General features: G+C 35.7%; 1 long non-coding RNA gene across 1 annotated transcript; it reads right to left on the reverse strand.

Annotated features, from left to right (window-relative positions):
- Positions 1 to 4,449: 4,449 nt before the first annotated feature.
- LOC149150282 (uncharacterized) lies at positions 4,450 to 5,483 on the reverse strand. The gene is made up of 2 exons (XR_016262765.1): positions 5,401 to 5,483; positions 4,450 to 4,948 (listed from the first exon to the last, which is right to left on the reverse strand). It is a non-coding gene; the product is annotated as an uncharacterized LOC149150282 (long non-coding RNA).
- Positions 5,484 to 11,613: the final 6,130 nt, after the last annotated feature.

Raw genomic sequence — 11,613 nt, forward strand, 5'->3', positions numbered from 1 at the left:
GCACTATCACCATCCTAGGAACTTCACAGTGACAAGGAAAGATATATATCACAAAGAGTTGCATCATCATTATTATGGTTTCACATCATCAAGAAGAGACATATCATAGAAATGGTATTGTCATCATCACAGAAACAAGCGTCATGACTAGCTCGAATTTCATAGAAGAAATTGCCTCATCTTTTTCGCATATCACAGAAGGAATTGCCATATCATGTTTGCATATCATAGAAGGAAATGTCACAGAAACATGTGCTTCAAGCTAACAGATTGAAAATTTTTCCACACAGATCTTCAACAGTCCAAAAACTTCTCTTCTTTCTCCTTGAATCCTTTCCTAGCTCCTTCTTAGAGAGCAGATGCTGCCTTTTTTTCCTTCTTCACCTTAGCTCTGATGCCATGTTAGAAAATTGGAAAAGCAGAAATATTTTCTTATCTTTGATAATTACTTTGTATTTGTATTCTTATTATCTTCTTTATGTCTTCTTTAACTTTTCATCAAGCAACTAAAAAAACATAAATGCATGAAGATAAAAAACAACAAAAGACACAGTGTGTAGGCTCTCAGACAGGGAAAACTCCCTCTCATAGGGGAAAACCCAAACAAAATTCTCTTCTTCAAGAACCAATTCAAAGTGAGACAACCAAGACCACTAGACCAGCAACAAGAACTCCTTCATCCACCAAGTCAACCTTCCAACCATTATTATGTCATCAAGACAAATATGCACCAATCAACAAGCCTTTGATCATCCAAAGTCAACTTAAATTAATGCAAATATGCCACAAACAAGGTCTTGGCCTTCCTTCTTAACTCTGCAACTACGACTTGTACCTTCGTCCATACCACTTGTTCATATGCCTCAGATTTTCTTGCACGTGTGAGCCAAAACAATAGGTTTTCGATTTGTCAAGGCTTTATAGGGTAACTTCCTTCTTTTCTCGAGTTTTTCCTTCTTTTTATTAGTCTCTTTCGCACTTTTTTTTCCACATGAGTTGCACTTCAAGTTCCTTGATTAGATTATTTCACAACAAGTCAAAGTCACCATATATTTATAGTCTCTAAGAGGTACGAAATTCTTTCATGAGGTTGACTTGATAGATGAAGAAGTCGACTTGGTGGAGGAGGGATAAAACTCATTTTTGACACAAAAATATCTTTCTTTACATAAAGAACCCAAAAAGGGTCTAATGCATGATGACTAGGACTATGACTTATGACACAAACCTAGAAGCACTCAATGGGTGCTTTGACCTATAAAAAAATTAAAATAAAGCATGAAACCCATACTTATAATTTTTTTTTCTTTTGATCTTTACAATAATTTCATTTCTTCTTTGGGCAAAGTACATAAGAATTACATCATGTCATTAGCCCATCAACAATTATGAAGACCGATACTAATTACACTTTCAACAATTTTGTCATGTCACATGTTCACATATAGATTAGTGTGGAGTTAATCGATTCCACATAAATTTAGCTAAGTATTTAAGAAAAGTTTTGTACATAACTAGCCAATTTGGTACAAAAGTTGGCATTTTAGGTTTAGACCCTTGATTTAAATTTGCAACCATTGTAAATTAATCAAATCAATCAAATTGATTGGGTTTGGAAAAACTACTTATGTTATGGCACTTTAATACACTAAACACTATTTTAACACATTTCAAACTTTGATGGGATAAAGGGTACCATATCAAATCTTAGTAACCATGGAATTAATGACAATTTTCAAGATTCAAATCATTACTTGGACAAAACTTGATGGTCAATATAACAAACTAAGCACTATTTAAATCAATAAAAATGGAATGCATTTCCAGATGAATCAACAAATAATAACAGTAAACAAATTAAATTAGCTTCAAAATACCTAGAAGGTTCTACAAATGAACGACATGTGGTTCTGCAAAAATGGAAAGTGATAACAATAAAAAGGTCAATGTTTATTACTGACCTTAGATTTCTAAATATCAAAGAAGATTATGAAGATTAAAGAATAGAAAATCTCATAAGTGTAATTGCATCAAAATGTAATGTGGTAACAATAAAAAGTCAATGTTTATTACTAACTTTAGATTTCTAAATATCAAAGGAGATTATGAAGATTAATAAAAAATCTCATAGGTGTAATTGCATCAAAATGGAAAGTGATAACAATAAAAAGGTCAATGTTTATCACTAACCTTAGATTTCTAAATATCAAAGAAGATTATAAAGATTAAAGAATAAAAAATCTCATACCAGAAAACATATCGCTTATGAGAAAATAGCATCATTTATCATAAGAAAGATTAATCGACTCCCAAATACATGAACTCAATGAATCCATCAATTTTGAGAATTAGTAGATATGCACTACACCCATCGATGAAGTTTTGGTCTGGTCCTTCATTCTCACAATGGTAACATGTCTCAAAGGATCAAAGATACCTTTCATGAAGACAATAACAACAATAAAATCAAAATTCGAGCAATCATGCTAGAAAATAAATGGGGAAGCAAAGAAGGTAAGAAAAAATGTTTTGATGAATAATGAAAGTATCTGATTTCTGCCCCGATTCTGCGTTTTGCCTGATATTAAATTCCTCACTTTGTAAGCTATCCTGATTATAAAGATTAATATACGGAAGATGAAATTTGCCAACCTGGAAGAGTGGATGTTTAATTATTTGAAATTGAAATGAAATTTATATTAATCAATTTGATCTATTTTCCGGATTTATCAAGTTTTTCTTCTTGTTGTAGGTTGGCTATCCTGCTCGTAATCACCTAAAGAATTACAAGGATAGACTTACATTGTTTTTTTACAATATCCTTTGCCAACCTTTAAGAGTATCATATTTAATTATTTTAAATTCAATGAAATTTATATTAATCAATTTTATCTATATTAAATTCTATATTAACTCTGGATTTATCAAGTTTTTCTTCTTGTTTGGTAGGTTGGGACTCATTCTTATCAATGCTCAATTATGAATCATCTCTGGGTGAATTCCAAGGATCTGATTTGATATATTTCATTTTATAATTTTTTTTCAACAGAAAAAAGCATGATATAATTATATTAAGGTGATATAATTTGTCGAAATACATAAGTTGTCTCCGTGGAGACATAAAGGCCGCATGACAGAAAGATTGTTTGCTGTTACAGCATCATACCAATGAGAGCATATGACCTACGATGCTACGCGGAAGTGTGCAGAATACCTGAAATGGTGACCAAAAATAGATTGGAGACAGAAGGCCGTTCCCCCATAACAGAAAAACTGTTGCTGTTTCTGTATGAAAAATAATTCATTCTTATCAATGGAGATATTACAGAAAGATCTCAGATGGGGGTCTACTTGTAATATTAATTAATATATTAAAATGCATTACCATTTTAATATATTAATTAATATTATTACTTAAAAGTAGAGTAATATGTTTTTCTCCATCATGACCACGCCTTTTCAAGGCTATAAGCTCAGCCACTCATTCATTGTAATGACCACATTCATATTCAATATAAATATTTTATCTTTTATTATCGTATGTCACTGCCCATTTTCTTATAGCTTTATGATGTCTAAGTACCCCATCATAATCACAAATGCAATATAACAAGATTAGTTGTTGATTCTTCAAATTAGAAAAGCTTTGAAGGAAACAAGTGATAAGAAAGGTCCAAGAACCTAGAGAAATTTAACCTTAACGTTACCAAAAACAATTTCTAGAAATTACTTTCCAAGTATCAACTAGCCAACCAAGGGAACTTATCTCAGAACATCACATACAATGTTCAAAACTTGCAACTACTTGCACTAAAAGATGGAGCTCACCTTTGCCAAAAGAGTTAAATATTCATTATATTTGCAACTGAAATCAATCTCTAGAAGTTACTTTCTAAGAATCAAGAAGCCAACCAATGAATTTTATCTCAAAATGTTACATGCAATGCTCAGAACTTGCAACTACTTCATTACAAAACGGATCTTCCCAATCTAGTATATTACCATATTAAATATATCAATTAATATTATTGTTTATATAAGTAGAGGAATATGTTAGGGTCATGACCCTTCATCATGATCACTCTTCTTCAGGGCTATAGTCATTCATTGTCGTCGTCACTGTCATATTCAATATATTATATTTTGTCTTTTAGGTACCATATGGAACCTATCCACCTATCCATTCTTTATAATTTAATGATGGCTCCAAGTCAGTACCTCCATGTACGTCACAAATGCAATGGAAGAAAAGGTCACAATGAGTTGTTGATTCCTCAATTTGGAAAAGATTTGAAGAAACGAGTGACAAAAAAAAGTCTAACAACCTGAGGAAATTTAACCTTAAGGTTATCAAAATCAATTTCTAGAAAATACTTTCTAAGAATCAACTAGCAAACCATGAGAAATTAACTCAGATCATCACATGCAATGCTCAAAACTTGCAACAAATTGCACTAGAAAATGGAGTTTCCTTTTTCCAAAATAGTAAAATATTCACCACGATTGGAACTCAAGTTACTGCATTCTACACTAATTCCCGTTCCTTCAAAAATAGCCTTTTGAATATCACTATTCTATTGTCCTCAATTTCTGTCTTTTCGATTCTTTTTTTCACCCAAAAATTATTTTCTCTTTCATTTACTTAAATACAGAAACAAAAAGAATTCACCCTAAACTACAATATGACTGACATAGTCCATGTCAGCAGATGGTATAAACCAAATGAAGCCATTTTAAATCATCATCCTGAGAAGCAGCACAGTTAACATTTGTTAATGAATGATTAATCCCGCATCACGTGTCACCTACTACCCTTTGCTCCATCAACGACATTTCCACTGTCATTTGTCTTCTTTTCATCCTTTCCTCCAACTTTCTGTTTCTTGCCTTCTGTCAATTTTTTTATTTCGTTTTCTTTCTCCTCAAGATGCTTTTTCAATGTATTTACCTGGAAGAATATAAAGTAAGATAATTTACACACAGGAAGAAGTTCAATGTCATTTAAAAATCTATAATATGATACCCCAACTGAGGTATAGATTGTCATACAGGACGCTATATCCCAAACAAAGGCATTGACAACCATGAAAATAAGCTGCAATGATAGCTTTCCATAACATGAGGAAAAATTTTAAAGAAAAAAGGGATCGGCAAATTTTGCTGCATGCCCATACAACTAAACAAAAACAAGTTAGGTTGATATACAAAACTTCCATCATAAGCATGCAAATGTCCAAGAACTCAGTTTTTCCTTTACTTTACATGGTACAAATACTGGAACCAAAAGTTTTGCAGATCATCACTGTACAAGTAATGATTACAGTTCTTAAAGATGTCCTTGTTTTTAAAGTTAAACAGAATACTCAGGAAAAAAACTTCACAGTTAAGACTTGAGAATACCATTTCATGTGATTTTTCAACTCCTTCATTCAGCATTTCCATGTAGTCAAGTAATCCTTCAAGAACATACGATAAGTCAGTGTGAAACAGCAACGACAAAATACTCACAAAATAAATGCCACATAGCAGTCTCAGTATTTCTTGGTATAATTGTAAACCTTCAGGTAAAGCTATCTTTTGGCTTTGTAATCTCTTAAATAGAGTTCCATTGCTGTATATACTCTGAATTGAATAAATTAGTAACTTTCACTATTTTTCGAGATACAACATTATATAGTTGATTAAAAAATGAAACATGCTAGATATCTCTCTGAAAGATAATTACTGCACGTATGACACTCCTGTTGTGGATAATGGAAAAAAAGAATTTTAACAGATTTAAAACTTTTTGAACATACTGCCAGTGTGATGAAGTAGGAAAAGTTTGATTTAATTTCTGTAGTTTCAGGAAGCAACAAAGATGGACTGAACTAACATGTTGAAAGTTTTCTGAATTCAGATTGTTGCATCCTAAGATGTTCATTTTAGAATATGTAATTCGCTGTAGCAAGGAAGCCTCTTTATTAATAGAAAGTGAAAAGGTCATCTTCTCATTAAGTAATCAAACACCTTTTGATCCCCGAACAACAAAAGCTGCTAGGGTTGAACATTAAGCATTTAAAAATTTCAAAGTTTACCTTGAAATCAGCTGCCTTTATAGCATATAAGACTATAGAAAGAAATATCTAACACAACACCATATTATGAAGTTTGCTATAGGTAATATACGACATGCAACGGAAAAGTGTTCCATGTACATGCATTTATCTTCAGCATAATTTTTGTAAATATGATCTGTATCTAGAATGCATTCTGTGATAGATAGTGAGCACTGTTTCACAACTGACCCTGTGTAATAGTAATCTAATATTGGCCAGTTTGGACAAGTTTAATTAGTCTGACTTAATCTGGCTCATTTCAGGGGAGAGCTGAGTTGACACGGCAAATATTACAATTACTTTCTGATTCCTTTAACAGAGGTGCAAGCCCCACATGCAACAACAATAAGTTGCGAAAACCCCATGCACAACAATAGGCTACACGAGCTTTTTCCACAGTATCCAATTACCTAAGCCCTTTGTCCAACAATAAACTCTGCTAGCTCAAACTTGCAACAACAGTTCGAGCAAACCTCACAAGCAACAATGGGTTGAACTTGAACAACATAGATGCAAAACAAGAAGCTGTGAAATAGCACAACACGAGAATTTATGTGCACAACCACAATGTCATTTTGCAAGACATCCATTCCACAAACACATGCACACAACATGAGTTGTGCAAATATGTCTTACAAAAAGTCATTGTGCAGTTACAGCATCAAAGCTGTAAAAGAAGCACAATTGCTCCATTATAGAAGATAAATGAACATTCTTGTATCCGTCAGATTCTTGTAGTTGTTTTAACAAATGAATAGTCTTTCTGTATGTACTATGAACTGTTAATTGGAGTCTCATAAAGGGTTTATACATTCTCTAAGAATATTCTGCTGAGAACCAGAGAAACAGGCAAAATTAATTTAGGGAGCTAAGAAGCGATATAGGGAGTAGAAAGATGTATTTCTCCTGCTCTATAGATTTCATTGTTCCTCTGAGGAAACTTTGAGTCAAGATCAGGGAACATAAACTTGGCATAAGAAATGTCCAGCTTAAGGCTCACGCACCACATAATGTAAATCCATGTGCATTGCCACCAAACCTCAAAGCATGGGTGAAAAGTGAAACACTGAAATGCCATAGGAGTATGCGCAACATGAGGGAGTGTTCCACTAAACAAGTGTGGAAAAAAAATATATATGTGCTATAACCTAAAACCATGTGCCAATCAAACCACCCCAATACCATGGACCAAAAAATAAGGTACTCTAGAAATATGTAGAAAAGCCCTCAAACAACATGCCAAACAAACCTGGAACCTCTTAAATCATGGGACTTCCACTTAAAAGGCATGCTATGGCATGTGTGAATGCATCCAAGTATTAAATATCCACCCAATGTGAACACATGGTCAAAGGTAGCTCCCTTCCTCCAATGCCCTATGAGGCCTGTTGCCTCAAAATCTAGCAGGCTTAGTGAGAGGCCTCACAACGCAAGAGGCAGACCAAGATGCAACAATGAGGTGGATTGCCAATGTCACCTCAGCACTCCACCTCCTGCTCTTTAGTGAAACTTTGCCACATGGGAGGCAGACCAAGATGCAACAATGAGGTGGATTGCCAATGTCACCTCAGCACTCCACCTCCTGCGACTTAGTGAAACTTTGTCACATGGGAAGCTTCCCAATTTTGTTAAAATTGGCAACTAGGACCAACCTCCACCTTGGACAGCTCATATGATGGAGATGATATTTTTGTTGGATTCCTCTTTCTGAGAGGTGTAGGATTGATCTAAAGATCATCTCATTCTGACATGTATAAATGGAATTATGAATTTATTTCTTCTATGGACAAATTGTCAAGGTTGGCCAGCATTCTCATGTAGGCTCAAGTAGCCCAAAAGTCATGTCTCTTCACTCTCAACGTTGCATAGTATCTACCTCATTTGGACAATCATCATCACACACATATCCCTCTCTCTCCTAATCTGATTGGGTCCTACGAATTTCAGGCAGCCTTCTTCTCCTCCACACGTGCGAAGGGTTGACTGTGTTTTCTGTTTTCTAGTGTTGACCACATTGCAGCAAGTTTGACCAGCGTTGACCAGGCAGCAGTTGACCTTGTTTGACTGTGATTTTTCTTAGAGAAATTCTGTTTGGGCAGGCTGCATTTCTGGGCACAGGAATTGAGGCATTCTGAGCTGTTTGACCAGTGTTGACCACAGAAAAGTTGACAGCAGGTTTGACTCTGCGTTGACCTAGTTTGAATGATATTTTCGGGACTATTTTGGGCTGATTCAGACTATCTTTGGAGGCCAAATTGACTGGGTTTGACCGAGCAGATTTGGAGGTGTAATTCTGCCAAGTTGACCAGCATTGACTTTCTGGTTAGGGCATCCTGTTGATTGCAGTTTGACTAGACAGATTTGATTGTGATTGGACAATTGAATTTTGTATATTATACTCTCTTTCTCTCTGCTGAACTTTTGCAGAATAATAAGAAGATTTGATCAAAGGGTTTTCCCCACATCTTGTCTTTTGCTTATTGTTTATATTCTATCTGCATTTACTATCAATGTTAATGTGATTGCTAATCTGGAAATTGATATTGGGCTAATAAGAAAAATTGAAGTAAATTGCTCTAAAGCATAGAACATACCATTGTTATCTAAAATTAACATGGAATCAGAGCTGAGGTGAAGACAAAAGCCCAAGCAGGAGTGAGAAGACAAGATTCAATGGCCTCCTTATCTTACTTCAAACATGATGGCAAGCTCAACGATAAGTCTAATTATCATGCATGGAAGATATCTCTTGATTTGACTTTGGAAGAGAAGGATGTTATGGACTATGTGCAGGGAAAGATCACTGAACCTCCTTCAAATGCATTGCCGCTAAGACAAAGTACAAAAAAGGTAAAGTCAAAGCTAAGAAGATCATCAAGGATTCTATTAACAAGCATTTGGTTGCATACATCTCCGATTTGAACACATCTAAGGAGATGTATGACAGGTTGGTTGGCATGTTCAAAGTTAGCAATGCAAACCAAGTCCTCTTTCTCAAAAACAAGTTGAAGGAAATAAAGAAGGGAAGAGATGAAGATATCCAATCCTACTTCATGAAGATTACCGAGATAAAAAATGATCTTCTTTCAATAGGAGAAGTTAGCTCACTCTCATTGCCCTTGGAGGTCTCCCTCGTGAATGGCATGTGTTCAACACTACTATCCTCAACAATGATAGGATTCTAGGTTTTGATGAATTGCTGACTAGATGTACTCAAGAAGAGACAAGGATGATGGAGAGAGCCATGCCTTCAAATAGGAATGGTCCTACTGCATTCTCCACTCATGCTATAAAGAAGAACAATGCAAGTTCAAAGAAGCAATGTCAAGGAAGACCAGGATTCAAAGGAAGACCAGGATTCAAAGATGGAAGGAAGGGAAGATGCTTCATTTGTAACAAGTGTGGCCACTATGCTAGGGAGTGTCCTAATAGAAGGGATACACCTCATGATGATGACAATAATAACCACAACAATCAAAGGAATGGCAGATTCAACAACAAAGGAAAAAGGAATACTCCTGCTACTCAACATGGAAATGGTCGACCTCCCAAAAGATCAAGAAACTCTAGGTATGATGAATCTAATGTTGTAGATAAAAAGCAAAAAGAATTGTATCTTATATCTGCCCTCTCTACTGCCTCTCCTCGGATACCTTGGGAAATTTGTTAATTGATAGTGGTGCTTCAAGGCACTTCACTAGGTATAAGGAAGCTCTTTCAAATTTGACAGAAAATTATACAAATTTGGAAATCATTCTTGGGGACAATGCCACCTATCCCGTGAAAGGAGTTGGAAATGTTACTCTTCAATTAAATCAAGGTAACACCATTCATCTACAAGAAGTATTATCTGTACTTGATCTAAAGAAGAACCTGGTGTCTATCTCGACGATGGAAGACAAAGGATTCAAGGATTCAAGGTGGCATTCATTGATGGAAAGGTACGTGTTTGGAAAAGAAATTTCAAAGAAGCATTTACTCTTGGATTCAGGGTTGACAACTTATATCAAGTTGGAGGAAATCCACTAGGAGCTATGTCTTGCAACACATATCTTCAATCCGAATTATGGCACTGGAGGTTTGCTCATCTTCATTATAAGGTTCTACTCGATGTGAGGAAGATGGTGACAGGTATGCCCGAATTTAAAGTAGAACATGAAGGTGTTTGTCAGGCATTTGCTGAAGCAAAACATACAAGGGGACCATTCCCCTCAAGTGATAGCAAGACTACCGACATTTTTCAATTGGTTCATTCTAATCTATCTGGTATGTTGCCCGTAACATCTTTGGGAGGATATTTATATTATGCTATCTTTGTGGATTTATTTCTTGAAGAAGAAGGACGAAGTGTTCACATGGTTCTGTTCTTTCAAAGCCTTGGTTGAAAATCAAACAGGGAAAAAAATCAAAATATCGAGGACCGACAATGGAACTGAATATGAATCAAATGAGTTCAATGATTATTGTAGAGAAGCTGACATTAAGAGGGAGACTACTACTGCATATACTCCCGAGCAAAAATTTGTTGAAACAAAAAATCGTTCCATTATAGAAGGCACCCATGCCATGCTTCATGATCGAGGCCTTCCGAAATTCCTACGGGGAGAAGCTGCCAACACTGTCGTGTATGTACAAAATAGATGCCCTCATCATGCATTGGACGCCAAAACTCCGGAAGAAGTTTTCACTAGTAATGATGTTTCTCATTTTAGAATTTTTGGTAGCCCCGTGTATTTTCATGTGCATCTGGGAAGAAAGGAACATTTGTGGGCTACAATGAAACTTCAAAGGCATATAGAATCCATGTGTTTGGTCAAAGGGAAGTTGAAATAAGTCATGATGTCACCTTCGATGAAGGTGTTGCCCTTGGGAAGATTAGGAACCTTCCTATTCCAACGAAGAACAAAGAAGCAGATACAGGAAAGAAGGGAGAACCGCAGGATGAGTTGATGCCCGATGTTCAAGGACCAATGGATCCCATTGATCCACCTCCTCATGAGCCCTCTTACTCAAAAAGGAGACCCTCATGGCTTAAGGACACTCTTGAAAATAATGAGAGACATATTGCACCAAGAGGGACATTTCATGAAAGTAAGAAGTCGAATAGTTACGAAGGGTACTTAGCTGCCATGCACCATTGTTCAAACTGAGCCTCGCACATTCAAAGAAGTTGTAAAGCACCATGTTTGGAAGGATGCTATGAACGAAGAGTATGAGTCGATTATGAAAAATGATGTCTGGGATGTGGTCCCTAGAGGCAAGGACAACTCAGTTGTCACCTCGAAATAGCTCTGAAAGATCAAGCATGGAGCTGATGGAAGTGCTGAAAAGTTCAAGGCCAGGTTTGTTGCTAGAGGCTTCTCTCAAAAGGAAGGTGTGGACTATAATGAGATATTTGCACCAGTTGTTTGATATACCACCATCCATTCAATCATTGCTCTTGTCGCCTCTCAAGGATGGCATTTACACCAAATGGATGTCAAAACTGCCTTCTTGCATGGTTCAATTAAGGAGG

This window comes from Pinus tabuliformis, chromosome 9 (genome assembly GCF_031772625.1).
Source record: "Pinus tabuliformis cultivar Carrire ecotype Pingquan chromosome 9, CPIR1, whole genome shotgun sequence".
Taxonomy (NCBI): Eukaryota; Viridiplantae; Streptophyta; class Pinopsida; order Pinales; family Pinaceae; genus Pinus; species Pinus tabuliformis.